Genomic DNA, 10,828 nt, shown 5'->3' with positions numbered 1-10,828 from the left:
AAATATAACTGCCATGTGGTAGAGACTATGAGTATTAGTCAGTCAGCATGTTTTTCCACACAGAAAATGTTTTAGATGGGAAATGAAAATAATATTTAGAAGCCTGAGTTTTAACACAAAAAATTACTGAGAGAACTGAGAGTAGAATTCAGCTACCCTGATACCATTACTTGTTATATTAATTACTAAACTATTTATTTCTCCAATGCTTGCTGAATGCTTGGTATGTTTAAACTGGATTCAAAGGTAAATAAGACATAGTTTCTTTTTCCTTAAGGAATGCATGGTCTAATAAAGAAAAGTAAAGAGAGTTCTCAAATGACAGATTCATATGGGATAGGTTTTATAATTAAAGGATGTACAAAGAACAGTGGGGGCCCAAAGGTGAAGCATAAACTCCTGCAATGATCATGGAAAGCTTCATAAAAAATTACCTTTAATTTAGGTTTTAAGGAATGATTAGGAGTTTACTAGTTGAAGATTGTGTGTGCGCATGTGTGCGCACGTGCACGTATGTGTGTGTGTGTGTGTGTTATAGTATGTTTAGAACTCAGGAATGTTACAGGATGGGAAATGGCAGTATTCTGATCTGGTTGGAGTGTAAGGTGTGGGAAAAAGTAGCAAGGGATAAGGAAGGCCTTACACATCTTGCTTAAGATTTGGATGTGGTTAAGCAGCTGAGAGGTGAGTGACATGTTCATATTTACATTTCGGAGCCATATCTCTGAAATCAGTGTGGAATATGGATTGAAAGAGGGAAAGACAGGAGACAGAGAGGCCAATTAGGAAGCTGTCAAGTAGGAGAGATGATGAGTCCCTTAGTTAAGACAGTGTCAGGGGGCTGGGAATGAGAGCATAGCTAAAAGTGGGTAGAATAGAAATGAACAGAGCTGGCTTTCTGGACATTGGAACCCTTTCCAAAATACTAGTGAGTCAGTCCCATGATGCAATGAGACAAAAGTTTGGTGAGTCTGAGAAATTTCAATGAGACATAGATGAGCAGAGAATGAGAAATCCTATCTGCTTAAAGGGAACACCAGTGTCAAGAAATATCACATAGGTTGTGAGCCTGGGTGGGGGCTCTAAAATGAAAAACTACCTTCTTGTTCAGAAAGTTCACGCTAAGCCACCCAAAATCTCTTTATAGAGTAGAAAGAACAAGAACTATGGAGTCAGACACATGTGTGGATTAAAGACTTAGAGCTACCGCTGGTTTTCTGTGTGATCTTGAGTTTACTAATTAATCCTGTTCAGCTTCAGTTTTTCTTAGATATGAAATAGGTATAAAAAATGCTTCCTGGCATTATGCTAAGTTAAATGAAAAGTCAGAGAAAAAGACAAATACTGTATGATCTTACTTACATATGGAATCTTAAAAATGTGAAAAACTAAACTCATAGGTGGGGTGGTGGTGAGTGGGCAAAATGGGTGAAGGGGGTCCAAAGGTACATACATGCTTCCAGTTATAAGATAAATACATTCTGGAATGTACTGTACATTATGGTGATTATAGTTAATGATACTGTATTATATGTTTTAAAGTTACTAAGTGAGTAGATCTTAAAATTTCTCATCACAAGTAAAAAAAATTAAGTCTGAGGTGATGGACAATAACTAGACTTATTGTGGTGATTATTTCAAAATATACATATACTAAATCCCTATACACCAAAAACTAATATAATGATTTATGTTATTACATGTCAATTAAAAAAATTCTTCCTCACAGACTTATTGAAATGATTGCATAATATTAATAATGAATATAAATTGCCTACTAGAGCCATGGGCTTGTAGTGAGGGATCTCAGAAACATTTGTTATTTTCTTCATTCTGTGATTCCCAACAATCAGTAAGGGAAAGAAGCCAGGTGAGTGTTTGAGAGACTTCCTGATTCCGTCAGGCCATGGAGTGCAGTGGTAAAAGCCCTGAATTGATAGAGAGAAAGCCTGGGTACTGGTCTTGCCTTACCCCTAACTTGGCCACGACTCTTTAAATTTAGGCAGTTTTGACAGCCACACCGATCTTCTAGAATGTTTTAATAACAAGTGAGTTAGAGTCTGGTAATTTTTGAGGCAAAGTTTAAGTAGCAGTGGTGGCATTTAAGTTTGTTCCTGGAGCCATTGGGCATCCCAAGGACACTGAAACTACTAGTCATGGAGAGCAGAGATTCAGTACAGAAGAAAAGAAAAAACAAAGAGGACATCCCCCATTCGACAAGTGCTGTTCATGTGAAATTCAGTTCAGTAAAGCTTAATTGAGCAACTGTTTTTATAGATGCTGGGAACCTAACAAAGGATAGGAACACATATTCCCTGTCTCAGAGAGAAGTTTACGATTCAAAGGCATGTTCTTAGGCCTCAAAACCTAGGCCACAGACCCCACTCCCCTCTTGCTTCTGTGTGGAAATCACTGCAGAGTTAAAGCACTCTGGATGAAAGAGCTAGAGTTTCAGGGTGCTGACCACATGTTATTTTGATAAAAGCGGAGAGAAAAGTAAATTTTCTAGCACTGAATTTGTTAGGCTGACACTGATTTTCAAGACACGTTCCCTCCAAAAGTAGATGATGTGACTCTTGTTCATTCCAAGGGCTCCTTCCTAGATATCAGAGAGTCCCTAGTTTAGGGCATGCCAGCTCTTTTTTCTTTTTCTGCTGTGAGCTTTATTTACTCTTCTAATGATAAAAATGCCAGGGTGGATACATTTCAAGGAAATGAACAGTTTAAAATGTTGCCTGTTTAAAAATTAAAATTAATTTGCCCCGTGAGTTGCGAGTCTCATTTTAATAGTGCCCTGAATAATTCAAGAGCAGCAGAGTTTGTTTGGAGTGTGTGCTGCAGCTTTTGGCTGTCTTGCTTGGGAAGCAGCCCATGCAGAAATGCTTAGCTTGTGCAGAATGAATTCTCCTGTGGTCTGCATAACTTAGAACTTAGGGATATGGTTATGGAAGTTGCAGCTTAGAAGACTTTCAAGAGCAGATTGGAAAATGCATACAGACTGATCCTAAGTTGTAGGTTTATCTGAGAGAGACAAACTGGTCCCAGATGTGGGTGAGGGAGCAGTTATTTATGGATCACCCATCTCTGCTCAAACCTTTTAATTGTCCCTTGAGATCCACAGGGTAATGTTTAAACTTCTTAGCATGAAACACAAGGCCCTCAGTTTTCTGGCTCCTGCCTAGTTTTCCAGATTCGATTTATGTACTGTTTCTTTGCAATGTGGACCGAGGGCTATAGCAATGCTGAGTGACACAGTTTCTAGAGGCATCCTGCTAATTTGAACTTCTAAGCCTTTTACCTACTGCTTCTGCCTGGAAGACATTCCTACTCATCCTTATTCTCCTAGAAGATCTTCCCTCATCCTTCTTGTTTCAGCTTAATTGTTATGGCCTTTGGAAAGCCTTTCCTGAAACTCTAGACTGTTTTAGATAATATTTCCCTGTTCACCCAATGCCTTGTTCTTCTCTCACAGTACTTATTCTTCCATATAGTCATTGTCTATTCACAAGTCTACTTCTGCCACTGAGACCTAAGCTCTTTGAAATCAGAATCTGTTTTCTTCATCTGGCTTATAGTAGACCCTCTTCAAATGCCTGTATTGATGATTGGGATCAGAGAGACCTAGTACCCTCAGTTTCAAATCTTTCCATTTTCCCAGGGGGCAGCACAATATCTGAAATTCCATTATTAGAGAGTTACTGGTTTTGGGTCTAGCATTTCTGCTTCTTTTAAAATGCTCTTGGTAGGTGCATAGCCTACCATGGACTGTAGGACCTGGAAGGGCCCCTGACAACTCCTCAGATCCTCTCTCTATTTTACAAGAGAAGAAATGAAGGTCCACAGTGAAGAAGTGACTCACCCAGAATCATACAGATTATTAGTGATAAATCCAGGATTAGAACCTGGGAATTGTGACTGCAAATTAGAGATCTGCTCATTATGTGGTGGTCAAATTCTCCTGTGCTAGCAATTAAGACTTCTGGGAGTTTGTGGTAAGGTGATGGTTGATAAGAGGAAAATATTACGTAAAAGAAAAAGCAAGAAAGTGTGAAGACAAACTACACAGGTTTTTCATGGAAAGAGGCTTTGTGGCCAGACATATATACTGACAAATAGGCTCTATTATAAATTGTTGGTTTATTTCACTCCCAAATTAGAGCCAGAAGAGGTAAAGAAATTTTTCTTTGTATTCACAATACTTAGTTATTTCCTGGTCATGAGTGGGTGCTCAATAAATGATTAATTTTTGGAAACAAGATTGGAGAAAAAAAATTAGGGCATGATTAGTTTAGTTAAAGAAAATTTATTATATTTATTTTAATTCTGAATATAAAAAGAAAAGCTATTCTTTTGGTTCTAAGTGTTTTCCCTTAATTCAATAACCATATTCATCCCCTATTTATTTATACGCCTACCTACTATTAAGGATTTGAAATTAATCCTCTTACACAATGATTTAAATGCTTCCTCTGTCCTTGTCCTTAGAGATCATGAGGCTAATGTTCTATATAGTATTAGTTTATAGTATGTTTCTGCAGGAACCCCCATTGGGAATTAAGAGTACCCTCTTCACTGAATTTCTAAGAAGGAGCCTAGTCTATGTGGGTTAGATCTTTCTCATATATCAAAGCCATTTAACAAACCCTGACAAAATCACAGAAACCCTCAGTTCAGAAATATTAAACTAGCAATGCAGATCCATGGAATGGTTGATTCATTTATTTTTCTTTAAAAAATTGTGATCCCAATACAAGCATTTGTTTCTTGGGAAACCTTTCCATTTTAATCAGTTTTCTTTCCCAGAGAACTTGAAAGTCGTACCCCATTTGTGATACAAACAGAATGAGAGCACATGGGGAAGAAGAGAGCTGCCAAACAGGATGGATTTGTTCTTCAGACAATTGCTCAGTTCCTTTTGAATCATTGTAGAGAAAACATTTTAGTTGTCATCCCTATTTAGGAGACAGCACTTTGATTCTGAAAACTCTTTAACACTAATCACAGTCTGAAATATGAAGTCTTCTTGTGAGTATCTCATAAAGGCTTTGGAAAATATCAAGGTTACATCAATTAAAATGTGTTTCTTAAGTAACACTTGCAGAGGCTATCAGGGTCAGTAAAAGGTACATGGCTGCTAAAACCAAAACAAAAATATCTATGTCATCTTAGGCCACATCAATTTTGATAATGTTCAAAATGAAGGCGGTTATGGTGCTTTCGAACTCATTTGAAACTGACCACAACTTTGATCATTACATTCATCTCTGGGAGCTATGATTTTAAAAACAATATAGCAAGGTCTTGAAGGAACATGTTCAGAGATAGATCAGGATAATGAGAGGACTCAGAAGGTGGCCACCTAGAAATATTTGAAGAAACAATCTTATTTACTTTTCTGCCTTTGAAAGAAGCTTACAGAAGCATCAATTTACCAACTTAGAGATGGTTAAGTTCCATTCATATTCGTCTCAGTCTCATATAACTTCCTGTCTTCTTTATCCCAAAGATCTTCAAATCCCACTGAATTCTCCAGCCTCCTCCATTGGGACAGCTTCTCCATACCCCTTTTACATCCAGCTTGCTCCTTCAACTCCACTTACATCACCAAATGTTTGTGGAACACCTGGAAGGTGGCACAGGGATGCAAGTCACTGTGTACACAGAGGTTTGGATTCTAGTTCTGCTAGAATTGTGTGATCTTGGGCATAATCTAATCTCTCTGAGTCTGTTTTCTTGTCTATATAATAGACAATACATCTTTATGGGATTGTGGTTAGGATTAAATAATACCACATAAGAGAATGTGGTTAGTTTGATAAATGTCTAGTTTTTTTTTCCCCCTCAGGCTGTCTGCTATCTAGCAACATTTATTGGATGAGTGAAAAAAATTTTCAATTTCTACCCACTCTCTTCTCTTAAACACACTTCTTAAAAAAATCTCAAAAAATAAGTGTCATGACTCTGCTTCTTTATAGTATAACTTTTTCTGTTATAGAGCCATTAGTTATAGTTGTTTGTAAACTAGCCTTATCTACTAAGGCTAACAGGTTACATTTATTACGATTTACCTACTTGGTTAAAATTTTCATAGTAGCTGTATAAGTTAGGTGTAATGTAGTACTTTGCTATAAAGGAGAAGAGTGGGGGGTTGAAGAGTTTCAGTGATTTGCCCCAAAGCATATAGCACCACAAGGCAGAGCCAGGATTCAAAACCAGGAAGTATGGCTGTATAGACCATGTTCTTTCTGCAGCAATATAGATTTCTGAGTCCTGGGGGACAGAAGTTTTATCTCAAGCCTTCTTGTAATCCCATTACCCAGCAGAATGCCCCACGTGAAGTAGGTGTTCAATAACAATTTATTTAATTAGATTGAATTGAACCAAATGATTAATTTATCACTATCCTTTGCTTTCCTGTTTATAATTTTAGTTGTGTATATCTTGACATCATTAATAACTACAGAGGCTCATTTCCTAGGACTTATCTGAAATCAGGTCATTTATCTATTAAAAATATTTTTCTACCTTTCTAAAGTAATTATAAGAATTTCATAAAACCTTTCAATTAAATTCATGAGCTGCATCAAATAGGACTTTTAAATTTTAATGTTTAAAAGTAATCGAGATAATACAACAAAGAGTCATAGTGAGAACATATTAACTGAGACTTATAATAATGATGAGGCTCTTTTCAAATATCAAGAGGTTTGGAAGTGGTGTCTTAGCGTTTATGGAATCTTATTTATTTTCAAGGAGATTGATATTTAGGGAAAGCATGTATTCAAAACCAATGTTAATATTTTTTTCCTATACAGACATACCTCCCATTACTCAATAGATGGTACCACCATACTTGGATTCCTTCTCTCTCCAAATTTAGAGGTCATTTTTCTGAGGCAGATTGGCCCAGAGGAAAGCCCACTGACGTTTACATCAAATAGGCCTGAATTTTAATTCTCATTCTATCTTTTGTAAACCTCTTATCTGGATGTCATTCATCAGTCTCTACTTGTTTAATCTCTTTCTTGAGAGAGATTCTTCTAAACCTCAAACATGATAATCTCTCCTCTTGCTGCAAACTCTCCATTTTATTTCTCTCCATTTCTATAAAGTGAAGCTCAGAATTCATAGACTGATAGTCAATATCTTCCACAACTGGAGTTTAATCTTTAGCTTGGCATAGTGTGGCTTTGGCATCAGTCAGTTACAGGGTGGAGTTCAGGCTATTGACACCAGGCAACTAAACGTCATTAAGCTTCAGTTTATTCTTCTGTAAAATAAGGGTAATAATAATGTTCGTTTCACAGACCTGCTGTTAAGAATAGATGAGATATTACGTGTGTTCAGGGTCATGATTTTATTCTCACTATTACTCAGAGAATATACACTTTATTTTTATAACTAATTTAATCTTCCTCAAAAGCCCGATGTTATTGAGGAGCTGGAAAGAAATGAATGTGTGTTAGGGGACTCAAAATTTCTAATTACCGATATCTCAGTTCTCTTCAGTTTAAATAATGGTTTTGGATGATTTAGTCTCTTTAGATAATGCTCCTCTTTTTAATTCAGTCTCCCTCTGTTGTTCTCCAAAATGTTCTCTAAATGCGTGAGATTGGGGCAGGTGCCACCTGTTGCAGCAGGTAGAGGAGACCTAGCTCCCCACAGCCTTTTTTTATTGCACTCTAGCTCCTCTCATCTCCATGGCAAAGTGTTGTTGCTGTTTGTTTGTCTTGCCTGGCCACTGGCATAGAGGCCAAAGTTTATGAGTAATGTATTCTCTGGCCTCTGGCAGGGTCTGGTGGTTCTTCCGTTCCCTTGTTGCTGGTGCTGAAGATGCTCCTGGCTAACTGTTGAAGCACCCCTCTTTGTAGCCCTCTTCTATAGAGTTCCTTTGCTCCAGCCACAGCATATCCCATGGTCCAAGGGGGGAATTTCTGGATTTCTCACAACATAGGAGTTGGAGGAGCTTTGGAATGCTGATTCAGGCTCTTCTGATTTTGGAACTATTTTGTGATTATTTTTACCCCTGTTGCTAAGAGACTACCTTGTGTGTTGCCTCTCACATTGTCCTAAGTTCCAAATGGAAAGCAGAGCACAAGCCATATCTTCTGCCCCTTAGCTGTTGGCTCTTTGACATCCTATCCTGTCAGCCTGCTTTTCCTTCCCTTTAAATAGAAACCTCCACTGTCCTCCTATACTAGAGGGAGCTGGCTTTTCTTCCTGCTCTGGGCTTGAAGAAACTCCTCGGAGGTTCTGATTTCCTACTTTTCTAGCTATTATAAGTGGAAGTGGTATTTTCTCCGTTATGGGGGAAAAAAGTTCTGTGATTTGGGTTGATTCAGCTTGGTTCTTGACATAGAGCATAATGAGCAATTAACAAGTGGAAATTACCTGTGCTTACTGTACGATTCAAGGCATCTTAAGTACTAAGAAAATTTTGGTTGCTATTAGCTTTTTACCAGTTTTACCTTCAATACCCTTTCTTTTCTTGCACACAAAATACGGTAAGTATTTTCTACATAAATCTGAATTTAATTTCACTTTATACTTTCAAGAAAGATAGTTTAGTGAACAGACCACAGAAAGATTTCTATACTCTTAAGGGTATGAAGCAAATTTAACACCAGGAAAAAGCAATTTTTCTAGACAGTAATAGTATTAAAAATATCTAACTTTTTAAAAAGACTTTACATATTTTGGAAGCTTTATATTTATTATTTCATTTAATCCTTGCAGTGGCTCTCTGAGGCAGATACTATTATTATTTCTATTTTGGATATAACTTAGGTCAATTTATGCTCTCTGGATCACAAAGATAGGAAATGATAGAATCAGAATTAGAACCCAAATTTTCTGATGGCAAAGTTTATGCTCTTAATTCTTATGCTTTATCAGTTCCCAAGAGTGCTGACTTTGTTCAGGATATATTCTCCTTCTTGTTTGTTATACTTCAGCTATATTGGGCTGTTTTTTACTTCCATGAGAAGTCTATGCTATGCTACATCTTCTTCAGACTTGGGTTTTTACATGCTATTCCATCTATCTGGAATGCTCTTCCCAGTTCCATCTTCACTTGGTTGATCCTCTCATCTTTTAGTTTTCAGCTTAAACATGATCACTTCTGCTTAATCAAGGAGGATTTCCCTGGTTCCTTGAAATAAGTCAGGTCTTCCTGCTGAATACCCCAATTTACCTTGTAAATCCCTTATGCAAACATTCCATACTCTTTAATGTTAATTGTTTGTTAAATGTTTATTATTATTATTATTATTACTATTATTACTATTATTATTATTATGTTTTAAGATACAAGACTGGTCTGTGTCTATCCAGTTTATGCCCAGGAACCAAGTAGATCTGAAAATAGAAAGTAATCAATACCTATCTTGACAACCAACCAATCAACCAACCAAATAAATAAATAAAGGAATGTTTCATTAAGCCAATCCTATCAGGCACTCTCCTGTATGTCATCATCAGACTTCCCTACTGACTTAGGTTCAAATATTAGTTCCCAAACAGAGAACATGCAATACTATCTCAAGTCGATATGGAAACAGACTCATGAAAGTTAAGTGATATCCTCAAGGTTATGTGGCTAGTAAAGACACACTGGGAAACACACTCTGTGCTGGGGAGTAGCTCCGAAAGCAAATTGAGTTCCATACTGTGCATTCATTAAACTGTTCTCTTTCACCAGAAGGTTTGGTTTCCATTTCTCAGAACCTGGAATTGCTCCTTCCACCCTCAGGAGCTGTTCAGGAGGACTTGAGGGTCAGAATATAGCTATAGGAGGGCTATAGATCGAACTGCAAGACAAATTCAGAAAATACTTCTGAATTTTTTGATAATTTCTCAGACCCCATGCCTTTGCCCATGCTGTTCCCTCTTCCTGAAATTCCTTTCTTCTCTTCTAAGACCCTGCTTTTTGGTGTCCCTATAGCATCCTGTTCTTACCTGCCGCCCATCACACCATCCTTTAGCATGTGTTATTCTATTTGTCACTTTCAGTGTTTGCCCTTATTGAGTGATTAACTAAATGAAGACACATCTGACATTAATGGTTCACAGCCAGCTCAAGAATATTTCAAAGTGAAATAGTGCTAATAATTAATTAATTAATTAATTAATGCACAATGTAATGAATACTGCAGTAGAAATATACTAATAGTGCAGTATGCTGTAATGGATGTTATGCACATGGTTTAGGGAGTCAGATTACCTGAATTCCAATCCTGATTTAGCCACTAATTGCCTCCATGATTTCAGGAAACTAAATAATATTCCCAAATTTTATTCTCCCCATCTGAAGAATGGGAATAAAAATAATATATACTTTATAATGTTGTTAGAAGATTAAATAAGATGAGCTATGTAAGGTGCTTAGCACTGTAGCTGGAGCATGGCACGCATTCTATAAACGTTAGCTATTGTGATAATGATGTAGAAAGATGAGCTCCAAAAAGCTAGAGTGGAGAATGGTATGTTCAGAAAACACATCTCGAGGAAGCTGATGCTTGATTTAATTCTCTTCGAATGATTTGAAAATTTCCAGACAAAGAAGCTGAGAAGAGTGTGAGAAGTTCCATGCAGAAGAAATGATAAGTGGGAGGGCATAGAACTATGAGAGAACTTGGCAGTTTGGGAAGTTTAAGTTAAATTTTCATTTGGCTAGAACGGAAGGTACTTATGGGGTAGAAGCAAGAGTAAAGGCTGAAGAGATAAAGGTGGGGGCCAACTCAAGAAGAGTCTCATTTATACACTAAGATAAATATATGATTTGATATATATAGGGATTTATTACAGAGTTGTTAGCTGGAAAGTATCA

This window comes from Pteropus vampyrus, unplaced genomic scaffold (genome assembly GCF_000151845.1).
Source record: "Pteropus vampyrus isolate Shadow unplaced genomic scaffold, Pvam_2.0 Scaffold218, whole genome shotgun sequence".
NCBI classification, from domain to species: Eukaryota; Metazoa; Chordata; class Mammalia; order Chiroptera; family Pteropodidae; genus Pteropus; species Pteropus vampyrus.
Note: the sequence above shows the minus strand (reverse complement) of the source record.